The sequence below is a fragment of the Dromiciops gliroides genome, chromosome 6, assembly GCF_019393635.1.
Source record: "Dromiciops gliroides isolate mDroGli1 chromosome 6, mDroGli1.pri, whole genome shotgun sequence".
Classification (NCBI taxonomy): domain Eukaryota; kingdom Metazoa; phylum Chordata; class Mammalia; order Microbiotheria; family Microbiotheriidae; genus Dromiciops; species Dromiciops gliroides.
This window is the reverse complement of record NC_057866.1, coordinates 224621807-224639048: the sequence shown is the minus strand read 5'-3', so window position 1 is coordinate 224639048 and position 17242 is coordinate 224621807.

The following is a 17242-nucleotide window of genomic DNA, read 5'->3' as shown; positions in this document are numbered from 1 at the left end:
CATTTATTAAGGAGAATAAGAATTTGGTAAAGAGAGAAAAAGGCCTAGATTCCTATCTATTAAAGGGAGAGCACATTTCTAGCTCCGCTCTCCACCAGAGTCCAAAGGAAGAGCGCGAGACTGAGCGCCAGTCTCTTCCTTCCTCCTCCCACTAGTCCGCGTCACTTCCTGACTCCTGAAGAAAAGACTCCTGGTCTTGCCCTCAAAGACCTTCCCTTCATGGGCAGAACTCTTCTACAGTAAATATCCAGCAGGTGGCATTATTCCAATCGTTACACAGATTACATTTTTAATATTCATTATGTTTTCTTTTCCATGTTTACCTTTTTCTGTTTCACTAGGGTTTTGCATTTGAAAGTCAAATTTTCTATTCCGTCCAGGTCTTTTCAGGAGAATAAGAATTTGGTAAAGAGAGAGAAAAAGGCCTAGATTCCTATCTATTAAAGGGAGAGCACATTTCTAGCTCCGCTCTCCACCAGAGTCCAAAGGAAAGAGCGCGAGACTGAGCGCCAGTCTCTTCCTTCCTCCTCCCACTAGTCCGCGTCACTTCCTGACTCCTGAAGAAAAGACTCCTGGTCTTGCCCTCAAAGACCTTCCCTTCATGGGCAGAACTCTTCTACAGCAAATATCCAGCAGGTGGCATTATTCCAATCGTTACAGTCCCCCCTGTTGTTCCTCAAGAAACAAAATGTTTCCTTGACGGAACAGTAAAAAGAATATAATAACTATTGCTAACTAATAATATGTGAACAACAATATAGAAAAGGAAGAGAGGAAAGTTTTGTCCAGAGGGGCGATTTTTTTTTTGTCCTCATGAACCGACGCTTTGACATTAGTCTTGCAAAGGGAGGGCCTCTGCAGAGAATACATGTTACAGATGGTGTATATTATAACAGAAAGAGAAAAAAAAACAAAAAAAACAACAAATCAAAACTGTTCATTTAAAGTCTCTGAAAGTCTTTTCTCAGATGTCCTCTAGGTGTAGTCGTGGAATGGAAGTCTTTTCAGGGGTTGATGTGTGGATGCTGGTAATCAGCCAGGAAAATTTCCTACAAAATTGAGCTTAACACAACTTTAAAATAGCTTTGTCAATAATCAAATCAAACAATGAAAGTTCTCAAAAACATGTCTAAGGGAATTCAGAATCTTGGTTGTTACACATGAAACATATAATAAAACAAAAATTGAACCATTCTTTAAAATTATAATATTACTATAGTCCCCCCTTATGGAGGGTATTTGAGAAGACAATTGCTGCGATATTAATTTTTAAAAATAATTTTATCTTTGTTTCATCACTTTTTGCATCATCTGCCTAATTATCCTCATGCCATTATGAGAAATTAGAAAATCTAATATAATTGGTAACAGGTGTCAAGGCCAAATTCAACACTGTTGTTTATCATGACACCTGAGATAATTATGGGGGTTACCATAAAAGAACAGAGAAATGATGGGATATGAGCATTCCCACACTTGAGCAATATGTACTGCCCATACAGTATGCCAGGCTTAAAATAGGTGGATGGAATATATGTCCATGCCACCGAACATATTGGAAGAAACTGAGTCAGACTTAATCAGATGCATGGGATTGAGATGGTCCATGGCATCAGGCATATAGGAGGGAGCATAGAAGCCAGGTGTAGAAGTGAGATGGGTGGGATGAATACTTCCAGCCATCTGTACAATATTGTGGGGAAAAAGAGAATAAAATATTAAACCAAGAGAATCCAACCTCAACATTTGTCAAAAGCCGTTCCCTCGGCCATACCTTGACTTCATGCATGTCTCCCCTCATGTGACAGTTCAGTGTCTGCTCTTGCATGTATTCCTCTTGTGATTGGATGGCATCTTGGCCAACTGGCATCTGATAACTCAGAATAAAGGCAATTAATGTCTTAAATGATAAATTCCCATAATCCAAGTCTCATATGGATTTAAAAATTGAGGATAATAAATGATTGCAAAAAATGTGAATACATCTTGACTCAGAACACTATATAATTATGCAACAATTTCAAATAATACCTTTTTTTTTTACTTAGTATACAATTTCTTTTTGAAAAATCATAACATTTAAATATAAGTTAAATCACAACACAATCTCAAAGAAAACTTTACAAATGTTCCCCTCTTTTTTTTTGTTTTTGGAATATGCTTATCAAAAATAATACTTCTAGAATCAATTTACACTTGCCATGGCAACCAATTTGCCAGGGAAATGCTTTAAAGAGTTTGATCAAATAATCAGTTGAGGAAAAAAAATAACAAAAACAAACAACTCAGATTATGGGAGCACAATACTCCTAGAATTAACATTGTATTATGAAATCAAAACCATCTTGCAATTTTTCAAAATTAGATAGATAAACGAATAGAAGAAAATACACATGGAACAATAAAAGACAATGAAATTCAAACTAAGGAAGTCTAAATGAATGTGAACTTAATAAGAATATTATAAAATATAAACTTGATCACATGACTATTGTAAAAGCTTAAGTATAAAACACAATCTCAAAAGCATGAAACTCTCTATGAAAATAAACCCATACCATTAATTTCAAAATGTATATGTAATAGCATAGAAATCCTATGTAACCTCTGAACTGATACTATTACTCTGAGTGAATTCAGAACATTTTTGATTCCGATATCTAAAATCCCCAATACTCATATCAATACCTTGCTGCTTACTTCTACATTTCTGTAAAATATATACCCTTCCATGGCAAAAGAAGCGGAGTCTTGAACTATGTTGATGATTGTCATTCTTATTCGGCTTAAGTTTTTCTTCTTTAACCCCTCTATATTGTCTGTCGGGCTTTTCACCATACAAATGCTTTATAAGATTACTAATTAAAGACAAAAGCAGGTTAGCAAAATTATGAACAAATTGAGCATATCTGGAGTTTAAAGGGTTTTCTAAGGTTGTCTCAGAAGCACAACCAGGCTGGGGAAGGACTGAGCCTGAAGCTGCAAATGTAGGTAGAGAAAGTTGAGCATGCGCATCAGATCTCTGGACTTCCCAGGCAGGGGAAGCAATGGGCTTGGCCATAGGAGGAGTAGAGGGTGGGGTCTGGAGAGGAGGGGAGGGACCAGAGCAATTTGAATCAGACTTGATTTTGAACTCAGGCCTGGATTCCTCTTCCCCCACTTTGCCTCCAGGTGCTAGGGGATTAAAAGCTTCTAGAGGGTGGGTCATTGCCTCCAGGCATGCAAAATTAAAGCAACAATTACTGTTAGAACTGGGAAAAGCTGCGGGAATCTCTTCAGGTTTCTCTGAAAAAGCATGGTTGGGAGAGGGAGAGATATTTCCTTGTGTGAGTAAGTTGCTGGCTCTTTTAACAAAAATAAAAAGAAAAATAGAAAATCCACAAAAACAAAGCATTAACATGATCTTATCTCCCATTTGTCTGGTTAAACAGACTAAAATCAAAAATAGGATAATTAGGGAGTTTAAAAGGTCCATTCGAAAAAATTTAAAGGAAAACACAGCCAGTACACCAGTACTTAGCAGTTAAAGGGAGAGGGAGGGGAAATTTCTTACCCAACCAGAAGATCAGAAGAAGACTGAGGGTTAGCTTTCCTCTTCGTGGTCAGCCATCTGTTAAGGGTTAAAATTCTAGCTAGTCTGTCTAAAATATCTAATGAGTGGTCGCCAATAAATTATAAGCTTTAGCAAGAGTTAGACTTTTAAGCATTTATTAAGGAGAATAAGAATTTGGTAAAGAGAGAGAAAAAGGCCTAGATTCCTATCTATTAAAGGGAGAGCACATTTCTAGCTCCGCTCTCCACCAGAGTCCAAAGGAAAGAGCGCGAGACTGAGCGCCAGTCTCTTCCTTCCTCCTCCCACTAGTCCGCGTCACTTCCTGACTCCTGAAGAAAAGACTCCTGGTCTTGCCCTCAAAGACCTTCCCTTCATGGGCAGAACTCTTCTACAGTAAATATCCAGCAGGTGGCATTATTCCAATCGTTACACAGATTACATTTTTAATATTCATTATGTTTTCTTTTCCATGTTTACCTTTTTCTGTTTCACTAGGGTTTTGCATTTGAAAGTCAAATTTTCTATTCCGTCCAGGTCTTTTCATCATGAATGCCTGAAAGTGCTCTATTTCATTGAATTTCCATTTTTCCCCCCGAAAGATTATAATCAGTTTTGCTGGCTAGGTGATTCTTGGTTGTTATCCCAGGTCCCTTGCCCTCTAGAATATCATATTCCAAGCCTTATGATCCTTTAATATAGAAGCTGCTAGATTTTGCATTATCCTGACTGTGGCTCCACCATACTTGAATTGTTTCTGGCTGCTTGCAATATTTTCTCCTTGATCTGGGAGTTCTGGAATTTGGCTACAATATTTCTGGAGGTTTTTATTTTGGGATCTCTTTCAGTAGGTGATCAGTGGATGCTTTCAATTTCTATTTTCCCTTCTGTTTCTAGAATATCAGGGCAATTTTCCCTGACAATTACTTGGAAGATGATACCTAAGCTCTTTTTTTTGATGATGGCGTTCTGGTAGTCCAATAATTTTCAAATTATCTCTCCTGGATCTATTTTCTAGGTCAGCCCCTTTTCCAAGAAGATACTTCACATTGCTCTCTATTTTTCATACTTTGGTTTTATTTTATTGTATATTGATTTTCCATAAAGTCATTAGCTTCCATTCACTCAATCCTAATTTTTAAGCAATTATTTTCTTCAGAGAGCTTCTGTATCTCCTTTCCATTTGGCTTTTCAAGCTGTTGACTTTATTCATGACTTTCCTGCATCACTCTCATTTCTTTTTGCACTTTTTCCTCTACCTCTCTTACTTTATATTCAAAGTCCTTTTTGAGCACTACCATGGCCTGAGACCAATTAATAATGTTCTTGGAAGCTTTGGATGTAGGAGCTTTGATTTTCTTATCTTCTTCTGAGGGTATATTTTGATCTTCATTGTCACTAAAGAAATTTTCTAGCAGAATATTTTTTTCTGCCTGCTCATTTTGCCAGTGTATTTCTTGACTTTAAATTCCTTCTTAAAGTGGTGCACTTCTTCCAAAGACCACTGTCCCTAGCTTCAGGGGGTCCCAGTGGTATGGTTTAAGGAGAGGAATATTCACTACTCCCCTGGCCTGTGGTTTCATCTGCAAGCAATGACAGGCCTGCTTCCCCTCTGACCCAGAAGAGAATCAGGTTCCATTTTCTCTTCAAGTTCTGGGGTGCCTGAGCGCCTCCCCAATCTGGCCTGCCAATTAAGACTATGGCCTGGATCCTAGCTCAGGCAAAACAACACTGTCCCACCTCAGCACCAGAAAAGACCACTGAAATTTCCCCCTGACCAACTGCTCTACCCCCTCATGGTCTGTGGGCTGAGTTTCAGAAGCAGTTGCAACAGCAGCTGAGAGACTCCTTTGGAGAAGCCAGCCTGGGGCTGGATCTGCATGGCATGGCTGCAACATATCTTTCCCACCAACCTTCTAATCTGTCTTTGGCTAGAAAATGATCTCATCTCATCCTTTTAGGGGTTCTGCTGCTCCTGGAATTGTCTTTTGGAATTATTTGAAGGAATTTGTATGGGTATTAGGGAAGAACTACAGGAAGTTATTGCCTTTCCTCTGCCATATTGGCTCTGCCCCATGCCAGACTTTTCATGACCCTTTTGTGGGTTTTCTTGGCAAAGATATTAGAGTGGTTTGCCACTTCTTTCTCCAGCTCATTTTACAGATGAGGAAGTTGAGGCAAACAGGGCTACTGAGTCAAACAGTGCTCAGAGTTACAGAGATACTAATTTTCTGAGGCCAGATTTGAACTCAAGAAGATAAGTCTTCTGACTTCAGAACTGATACTCTATCTTCTCTGCCACCCCACTGCCCCTATGGTTAGTAATGTAGTAGTCATTTCACTATCACCAGTGTGTAATCAGATCAGTGATTAGTCACTGCAAAGATAAGATCAAGAATGCCTGATTAGGTGCCAATTAATTATGGAATAGCTAAGAAAAGTTGCTATACATGAATGTAAAGTGATATTAGTGGGCTAAAAAATGCTGAATTTGAAAAACGTAGAGAAGCATGGGAAGACATAGAACATGATGTGGCTGAAAGTCAGCAAAATCAAGAAAATTATATGTTCAATGAATAAAACAAGGTAAATAAAATGACCCACGTAAATAATCTGAACACTAAGTTGAAAGAGAAAGGCTATTTCCAGATATAAGAAGAGGAAGGATACTCCCCTCTTTTCTTTTTGAGAATTAGGGAACTGTAGTTCAGGAATGTTGCATATGCTGTCAGAAGATTTCAAAGTATTAGTTGATTTCATTGATAATTTTATATTTCATAGAATTACAGATACTTCAATTCAGAATGTTTTAAATAACTGTTAAATTTTCGCGCACTTGATTGCTTTTTGTCAATTGTTTTATTTATTAGGCTATATTAACTATTACAAAACAATTAACATAGCAAGAAGACCAAGCATCTCATTGCATCCAAAAGCAACACAAATTTGGAATGTAAACACAATTAGAAAATATTAGTAAATGAAGATACACAGCATAAACTACATTCCATCATAAAACAGTGAAAAATTGTTTGAAGGTAAATCAACCAGAAGAGATCGAAATCAGATTACCTTGAAATCATTTATTAATGAAATTGGAAGGCAGCTATCAAATAGACATGAAATGGAACAGATCTATTTATATTTCTATTTTTAACTTTTCTCATCAGAAATGATAATGAAGCTTCCCTATTTAGACTCTCCTAACTTAAAGCCTGATAAGACACAAAACTTTTATTGTTTGTCCTTCATTTTTGAAGAAGACCAATGACATTATGAGGTGATGTCTTGACTCATATTTGAATTGAATTTAAGGCAGAGTTGCACAAACTTGTCAGCCTAAATCTCCCAAAGTCATTGAAATCCAGTGGCAAAAAAAAAAAAAAGTCAGGAGGATCTGCAATGGCCTGGGATGCAGGGAATGACCTTGGCATCTTCAATGTCTGAATAAGCTCTAACTCTCCCACAGCTCCTTTGCTAGCTGCCTTTATGGTCATTGGAGAAAATTGTTCTTATCTGCCCATTCCATCGGGCCTATCAGCTATCCTCAACCTGGTTCAGCCCATCTACTAAGACATTTACTGGCATGGGCCACTAAGCATTCTACAGTTTCTTGGAAGCACCTGTGAGAGTTGAATGTCAGATGGACACCAAATATAAATGAAAAGGGCTTGACAAGCCCTCACAGGAGAGCTACTAATCCTCCTTGAACACCCATTTGATAAGAAGCTTGCTACTGATGATAATGATTATAATATTAATGATGCTGATAATAGCTGAGATTTTTAATAGAATTTTAAAGTTTACAAAGTGCTTTACATATATTATTTCATTGGAAGATAATTAAGTCAAAAAGAGTTAATAAACTATATCAAATACAGGCAAACTAATTTTTCCTTGAGGAAATATAATTTAATGGCTTCAAACTTAGGGGCTTAGTTCCAATACAAATAATAAAAAAAGAAGATTCCAAAAATATGGGAAAGATTACAGATGACACATTATTTTAAAAGTGATGCGAGATAAAAAAAATACAGGCATATTTGTTTTCTCAACATTAGAAAATATTTAAGAAAATTATCCATGTGTATAATGAGGGTATCTTCATCAAAACATGAGAATGCAGATGGTAAATTATTTCATATGAGTAATTTTCTCCAAGAAACCATATGCTCATGGTCAAACAATTTACTAAGAGAGAATATAAGTTCCCAGTTTCTGTGATTTTTTATTTTAAAAATGTATTTTACTCAATAGAAGAGAATTCAGCCTTGAAGGCTATACTCCAACAAGTAGTATTAACATGTATGTAAGAATTATGTAAATTTCTAGTATAGATGTGACCAAAGAGATAATTTCCATCATTGAGCTGTTCTATTCAAACATCAAGTAAGGCATAAAACCAAGAAATATGTTTTGAACTAACTCTCCCATTACAATCATAGATCATGCCCCACACAGACATGATATAAAAGGATTTCATATAGATGGTGAGGTCTTCCATATAGTTTTATTGACAGATGATATTATACTTTGGCACTTAAGGACATACTCTTTTTCACAAATAGGCTGCCCCAGAAAAGTTATCCTAAGTTCAAAGTAATCTGTTGGTTTGTATCCTCCCAAAACCAATATTCTTGAGCTTTCATGGATGTTATGCTGTTATTAGTCAACTAGAGGCAAGTGAAATATTTTTTTAGTTGCAAGTAAAGGCACAGGAGATATTGTATCTAAACTCTTTGTAAATGTAAAGTATTATACATAAGGAAGTGATGAGAATGAGTATAGGGATGAGAATGAGGATGGAATGAAATATGACAGTAAGAAAGTAGCAGTAGGGGAAAGCTAAGTGGCAAGTGTATAAAACACAGGCCTTGGATTCAGGAGGGTCTGAATTCAAATCTAGCCTCAGACACTTGATACTTACTAGCTGTGTGACCCTAAGCAAATCACTTAGCCTTCATTGCCCGGGCAGGGGCACCCCCCCAAAAAAAAAGGAAAAAGAAAAAAGAACATAAGCTCCTTGAGGGCAAAGCCTTTAAAAAAAAAAGAAAGAAAGTAGCAGTACGGTGTTTACTCTTTAGTCAAATAACCAACCCATTTTGGAAAGCAATCCACAATTATGTCCAGAGAGTTATTAACTACCTATACCTTTTGACTTAGCAATACCCCTACTAGCCCTATTTCCAAAGATGATTAGGGAAAAGGAAAAAAAAAAACACATATGCTCTAAAATATTTATAGACATTCTCTTTGTGCTGGCACAGAACTAAAAATTTCCAGGATGTCTGTCAATTAGGGAAAAGCTTAACAATCTGTCATATACGATTGTGATGAAATACTATTGTGCTATAAGAAATGATGAGCTCGGGGGCAGTGGGTAAAGCACCAGCACTGGATTCAGGAGTACCTGAGTTCAAATCCAGACTCAGACACTTGACACTTACTAGCTGTGTGACACTGGGCAAGTCACTTAACCCCCATTGCCCCGCACAAAAAAAAAAAAAAAGAGAGAGAGAGAGAAAAAGAAAAAGAAAAGAAATGTTTATCTCTATGATCTTAGGAAAAAAACATGAACATTTTTTAAATGAGAGTAAAATGAGCAGAACCAAGAGAATGTCATAGACAGCAACAGCAATATTGATTTTTTTTAAAGCTATTACTCTTTTTTTTTTTTTCATGAGGCAATTGGGGTTAAGTGACTTTCCCAAGGTCACACAGCTAGTTAGTGTCAAGTTTCTGAGGCCTAATTTGAATTCAGGTCTTCCTGACTCCAGGGCCGGTGCTTTATCTACTGTGCCACCTAGCTGCCCCCAAACAATATTGCTCAGGCAGCTAGGTGGCACAGTGGATAAAGCATCAGCCCTAGATTCAAGAGGAACTGAGTTCAAATTTGGCCTCAATCACTTGACACTTACTAACTGTATGACTCTGGCCAAGTCACTTAACCCTCATTGACCTGCAAAAAAATAAAAACAAAAACAAAACAACTTTGAGCAAATATGGTATTTTCACTATTATAAATACCCGAATTAACTAAAAGGACATCTGAAGGAAGATGCTATATGTGTCCAAAAGTAACTAGTGTATAGAATTGTATATATATATATAGAGAGAATTATTTTACACACACACACATACACACACACACACACACATTTGTGTCTAATAGTAGCCATTTCTAGGTCACGAAGAGGGAAAAAAAAGTGAATAAAAATTTATGTGAAAAGTTCATTATATATTTAAAAGGAATAGCAAGTTGTACATAATAGATATGCAGCTTCATGTGCAACTATCCTTTTATTATACTATGTCATAGAAATGATTTTATTCCATAAATTAAATATAAAATAAATAACAATTTTTAAAGGTAATGCCTAAACTGACTTGAATAGAACAAGGGATCCCAAAACTTAGAGGTGAGAAGAGAATGCATGCCAGTCAAAGATGAAGAGTTGGGAAATGGAATGGTGTGTAAGAAACACCAAGAATGGCTATTTTTACTGGATTGCAGAGTTTGAGAAAGGAAATCTTCTATAATGAGACTGGAAAGGTAGTTTGAACATACATTGCCACACACCAGCTGTGGAAAGAGAGGCTATACTCAGAGACGACATATGGAGAGACAAACATGGGAAAGATGTACAAGGGTAGACTAGATGTGGAATTAGGTTAGAATGACAACACAGACCTAAAACCCATCAGGGTTCTGGGTGTCTTATAATGCTGTTATCATGTTGTGTCTACTTTCTCTTTGATGTTCCTATGTAGCAAGTTATCTCTACCAGTCATGGAGTCATAGCATGTATTTTAACACTTATGTAAAAAGTAGTAACCTTAAATGAGTCAAAGAACTAATTATCTCTCCTATTAATAAAGTACATTGGTATTTTGTTTCACTTATTTTAATTGCTCAGAATTCTTTTATTTTTTCTCTCTCATCTTATTTTTTCACTATATTCCATAGGAGAATTGATGTCATAAAATCATAAATTTAGAGGTAGAGAAGTCCTCAGAGATTCTCCAAATCTCTTATTTTACAGATGAGAAAACAAAGTTCAGACTTTCTAAGATCACATAAGTAGCAAGTTACAGAACCAATAGTAAAACCCATGTCCTCTCATTCAAAATGCATCTTTAGTTTCACTAAACTATGCTTCCTCAAAGAAGGGTTGAATTTAGCTTAGGTTGAGAGTGGCATAAGAAGACTGGAGATAGGCAGGTGGTCAAAAGGGTCTGTACCAATGTGGTGACAATGGCATAGAAGAAATCTCTACTGCAATTTAGTTTCTAATTCCTGAACTTTTATGTGAAAGCAATAAGAAAAAAACCCTTCAAGGACTACTAATCTTAGTACCAAGAGCAGTGCTTTGGGAACTTAAAGCCTTCATGAATGAATAGATGAGTAAATATTCTCTCTATATGTAACATAAAGATTATTGGCAGCAGCCAGGTCTGCTTTTAAGTATTTTTATTTTTGTTGTTTTTAAATCAGCAATTGGATAGATATCTTGGCAAAAAAAGAGGATAACTGACAAGGATGTTGCAATATTTTCCTTTAATTATCATTTTTAATTTGTACATTAAGGTCTATCGAAGTTTTTCATTAGATATGTTAGGCAAAAGAAGTCATCTTAGATAACCAACTAATAAGATATGAGTAAAGGAAAGAACTAAAGTACAAACAGTGGAAGATTGAATGATGTACAGAGGACAGTTTGGGGCTCATGAAGCTTTGATTTCTCAAAACAGATGTCCTCATGATTGAAGTTATTCTGGTTTCCACTTAACCAGATGGGATACCTACCTCCCAGTTGTGTTCAGAACTGGCGAGGCTCATTAAGTTTGCTTTAAATTGAGCATTAAGGGAGGATCTTTTGCTTAGTCCAAATAATCTCAACATGCAAAATGAGAGAGAAGAGGGAGTTCTATGATAGATGAAATATAAGATAAGGAATATTAACATACTGGACTTAATTGTCTATAAGTAACTACAAAGTAAATGGGAAATTAGGAAGATTAGCTGGAAATGTTTCTAATGTATGAATAATATGACTTACTGGCCCAATGGAAATAGGATGAAATCATTCTCTTAACTAACATGTCAACACTGGCAGGTGGAATACATGCTACAGGGAAGAGTAAGAAGAAATGAAGCTTGAAGAGGAAGCAACTTGTACAAAATCCAAAGAACAGTAAGTATAATTACTATTTGATAAAGAAAAACAATTCTTTAATCAAGAGATACAAGAGATGGGAAATATGAATTATGGTTAATTAATTTTATCAACTGATATTTTAGAAGATTTAGTTCAGTGATCATTTCTCAAACTGCTACATCCCAAGGGTTACCATATTGAAAAAATATTTAAGGAAGCTTTTAATACATGTTATTAATGCCTTTCTTCTTTATAGCAGGTAATTTACCATCCCTTCCAAATCCAAGCCTTTCTGATGATAAATTAAGATGATTAATTTAAAAAAAAGATCCCTTGACTGTTCCATAAAATATACCCAATATTCTGCTCTAGTCATTCTCTACCTGTCTGCCAAGAGGAAGGGTATATCATCTCAATATTTCTTCTATAGAAGAACCGCTGTTTTTTCTATTATGCAGAGTTCACCTTCCTTTTAGTTATCTTTTTATTTGTGTTGTTGCAGGCATTGTTTACATTTTTTTTATTTTGACTCATTTTATTATGTTCAAAACATACAAATCCTTGTATGTTTCTCTAAATTTCTCATTTTCCTCATTTTACCACCCAATAATATTCAACAACATTACAGTCACATACCATTTTTAAAAATTCCATTAACCTGTCTTTGGACAAATACTTAATTTTCATTCTGTTATGTGAGGAAGAGAACTGCAGTGTATATTTTTTATAATACAGCTTTTTAAAAATCACTTTGAAGCACTCGAAGCATAGAATTGCTAAAGAAAGTATATGAACAGTTTAGTCACTTTTCTTGTTCAATACCTATCTTAATTCTAGACCAGCTAAATCATTTCCTTGTTTTGTAAATAGTGTATCAATATCCCTGTCTTCCCATAGACCCTCTGATCTTTTATTTTTCTTTCATCTTTGCCAATATATGATGTAAGAGGTGAAATGTTGAGTTTTTTTAATGTGCATTGCTATATTTCATCTGATTATTTTTAATTTACAACTTTTCTTTTGAAAGCTGTTTGAATAATTTTATAAATCAATATATGCATATACATATCTATCTATGTAGCTATCTATCATGTATCTTTTTCCTTTCTTTCTTTCTTTCTTTCTTTCTTTCTTTCTTTCTTTCTTTCTTTCTTTCTTTCTTCTCTAATTCCATAGTGATTTTATCTAAGCAAAACTTTTTTGTAGATAAAGCTATTTTATCTTCTTAAATCTTTTCTATCTCCATTTGCACCAGATTTTTCTCCTTAGCCATAATTGGAAAAGGCAACTAATTTTATACTCTTCTTCTTGTCTTACTGTGTTGCCAATCCATTTTAAGCATGTTTCATCAACATGAAACCTAATTTCTGTCAAACTGCAATCAAACTATTTGAACTTGAAAGGCAATTTTAGATAAATTGGTAGGTAGATAGACAGCTATAGACAGATATATTTGTAGAATCAATGGGATGGTGCTAGCAGCTAGCTGAGCAGGTTCATTACAGGTGCCTCCTGACCTGAGTCTTGAAGGAAACTAAGAATGTTAAAAGGTGAAGTAAGGAGGGGTCTCATTCTAGGTTTGGTGGGCAATCAGTTTTATGTGATCAGAGATTACAGATGGAGTACAATTCTTGGAAGCATGAAATAAGAGGCTATTTGGTCATAAAAATATGCAATATGTAAAATGAACCGAAAATAGGGCATTTGTAAAGAACTTTACATGCAAATAACAGTCTTTGATCTTAGAGGGAATAGGAAACCAACTCAATTCATTGCATGGAGAAGTGATATTGTCAGATCTGCACTTCTGGAATTTTACACATTTTATCTGTTTCTCCTCCCCCAAATCTATCACTTTATTTATCTAATGGCTTACCTAATTACATACAATGCCCACCTTTCCCAGGCATAGATACTTAGAGCTATTAAAGCTTGTCTTTTTGGAAGCCAACAGACTTAAAAGGAAGAGAGGGAATGGGTCGATAATATAGTACAGGAGAAAAATGATTAAACGTGGAGTTGGACGACTTTGCTACCCATCCTGGCTCTATTGTTTACTACATGTGTGACTTGGGTAACTCACTTTCTTTTCATGTTCTTCAGTTGCTCTCTCTTTAAAATGTATTATTTAGACCTGATGACCTCTGAGATTGCTTCTAGCTAGAAATCCTTTTATCTGATGCATTGTAGAATAGTGTGGTGTAATAATATTCAATTTCCAGAAGTAAATGGGGTTGATTGAGTTTAAAAATCTAGTGAATGTGAAGTGCAGTGGATCTATTAAAATATATGAGCAAGGAAGAAAACTAAATAATAGGAGATAATTTTAAGCTCAAAGTTATCACAATCATCAAATATAATTCAAAAGTAAATCTTACCCTGGAAATAGATAATTAGGGAGGGGATAAAATGGAATTTTGCGTGTAAAGTTACTTAATAAAAAAAATGAAAAAGTCAGCATGGAGAAAGAACATTGAAAAAGGTTTCAGATAGCCTGGGTTTGAATCCCAGCTCTGCCACTGGCTAACTACATGGTATTAGGCTACTCATTTAATATTTCTCAGCCTCAGCTTCCTATTAATTTGGGAGCATTTCCTTGTGCTAATGAGGATAATAATAATAAGCATTTATATGGTGCCCTAAGATCTGCAAAATGTTTTATATTTTCTCACTTTATCATCACAATTCTGAGATAAAGGTACTATAATTATAGCAATTTTTACAGATCAAGAAATTGGTGCAAACAAAGATTAAGTGACTTTCTGAGAATCATACAGCTAGTAAGGAAGGAAGGGAGCATTTGAACTCGGATCTTTCTGATTCCAAGACTAGCACTTTGCCTACTAAACCATCTAGTCAGCACAATACAAATAATACTTTCATTGGGTTTTTAGGAAGAAAGTACTTGACACACTCATATGTATATATGGATATGTGTATATGTACATGTATACATGTGTGTATATGGATAGATGTGAATATATACATATATACATGTGTGTATGATTTTTTCAATTTTATTTCAATGATTATTAAAGGAAAATGAAAGGCAAGCATTAGTTGAAAACTTTCCAGATAAATGACCAGAGATTCAACAGGTTATAACAAAACACATTTTTGAATCAATGCTTCAAAATCATTAAACAACTCTAAGTCTTATTAGCTCCCACACTTTAAATTAATCCAATTACCAATGTCACTTCTGTTGTATAATCCTAGACTAAACACCTACTCAACATATATTTATCATAGTGTAATATGTTATCAATTTGTCACAAATGTCTTGCTTCCCACACTCATCCATATAATAATGCTTCTGAAAATGCAAGGAAAATGTTCAAATGGAAGCAAAATCACTTTTTAAAAATTTTGGCTGGGCAATAAGGGTTAAGTGACTTGCCCCAGGTCATGCAGCTAGTAAGTGTCAAGTGTCTGAGGCCAGATTTGAACTCAGGTACTCCTGAATCCAGGGCCGGTGCTTTATCCATTGTGCCACCTAGCTGCCCCATAAAATCACTTTTGTTCTATATTTTCAACCCAGTTGCAAATACCATCTTCCTGAAGAACAGAAATGATCATGGTATGGCTTCAGAGGCTTCCTGTTTCCTCGATGATGTAAATCATAACAATATATCATTTGAAGTTTGCCATACACTGAATTCAATGTATTTTTCCAAACTTATTTCATATTACTAGTCTCTGGGCTCTGTATATTCTAATCTAAAGGTATTTAGCTATTTGCTAAATATAGTATTTCTTCTACCACTTTCATCATTTGCATAAGAAATCCTCATGCCTGCCATCCCTAGAAAACCCCATCTCTCAGAATCATTCTAATTTGCCTTCAAGGATTGGTTTTGATATCACATCCTCTGAAAAGTTCTTAAAGTTCTCCCTAGTATTGTGTATCACCAAGCAATACCACTAGTAGGTCTATTTCAATTTTTTTTTAAAAAGGAAAATAACCTATACGTGCAAAAATAAAAATAGCAGATCTTTTTTGTGGTGGCCAAGAGATGGAAATTTAGGGAATGTCCATCAATTGTTGAATGGACTAAACAGGTTGTTGTATATTATTGGGAAACTATTGTGCAAGGTGTCGTACAGTTCAAAGGCAACACCTCTGAAGCATTCACCATAAACAGCAGAGTCAAGCAAGAGTCAATGCGTGCTAGCTCCCATGCTGTTTGGAATTTTCTTCTCCATGCTTTTGGTTCATCAACTGATGGCATCTATCTGCATTCCAAGTTGGATGGAGGCCTGTTCAAAGTTTCCCGTATGAGATCCAAAACCAGAGTGAGAGGTAGCACCCTTAGAGACCTGCTTTTCACAGATGATGCCACACTGGCCTGTCACTCAGAGCGTGAATTGCAGACCTTGTTGGATCACTTCTCCCAAGCTTGCATGGACTTTGGCCTAACCATTAATCTTAAAAAGAAGAAAGTCATGTGTCAGGGTGCTATGTCACCTCCATTGATACACACTGGTAGCTACCAGTTAGATGTCGTAAGCCAATTCTCATATCTTGGCTCTATTGTCAGTGACAATTGGTCACTTGATTCTGAGATCAATCAGAGGATTGGGAAAGCTACTTCAACCATGGCTAAGCTTGCCAAGTGTGTCTGGGATAACAATAAACTGACAAGATGAACCAAATTTGTTGTCTATAGAGCATGCATCCTGAGTATGTACTGTATGGCAGCAAAACATGGACTAGACAAGAGAAGAAGCTTAACAGGTTCCACAGCTGCCTTTGGCACATCCTTGGCATATTTTGGTCCAACTCGAGCAACTACATGTTACTGAAATGAACAAGGTTGCGCTGGCTCAGTCATGTGCACCGCATGCAAGATGGTCGCATTCCTAAAGACCTACTCTATGGCAAGTTAGCCCTAAGGCAAAGACCTGCTGGATGCCCCCAGCTTCACTACAGAGATGTATGTGAGCAAGATTTGAGGGCTCTGGGAATAGACACCAGCAGCTGGGAGGAGATGGCCAAGGACTGCAGTACTCAGGAGCAGCTTGCGTGCAGCTGAGATGGGCCTCCAAGCTCTGGAGGAAGAAAAACAAATGAGACACAGAAACTGAGGGGCAACAGAGAGTGCAGTTTTCTAATGTCCTCGTTGCGGCAGGAGCTGTGGCTCCCATATCAGACTGCACAGCCACACTGTGTCCTGTGGCTCTTCAAGGCACTGATCCATGTTCTTCCGTGACTGGTGGAAGTCTACTACTCCTACTCCTACTCCTACTCCTACTCCTATTGTGCTATAGGAAATGAGGGGAGTGGTTTTAGAAGAAAAAATATGGCAAGACTTATATGAATTAATGCAAAGTGAAGTGAAAACTGAGAGATTATGGTACACAATAATTGCAATGTCCAATAATCAATACAATGATCCAAGCCTGTTACAAAGGGATCATTATTTTAAAATATTATCTATCTCCAGAAAGAGAACTGATGAAATCTGAGTTCAAATTGAAGTATAACTGTATTCTTTTTTTTGTTTTTTGGTTATATGACTAATATGCAAGT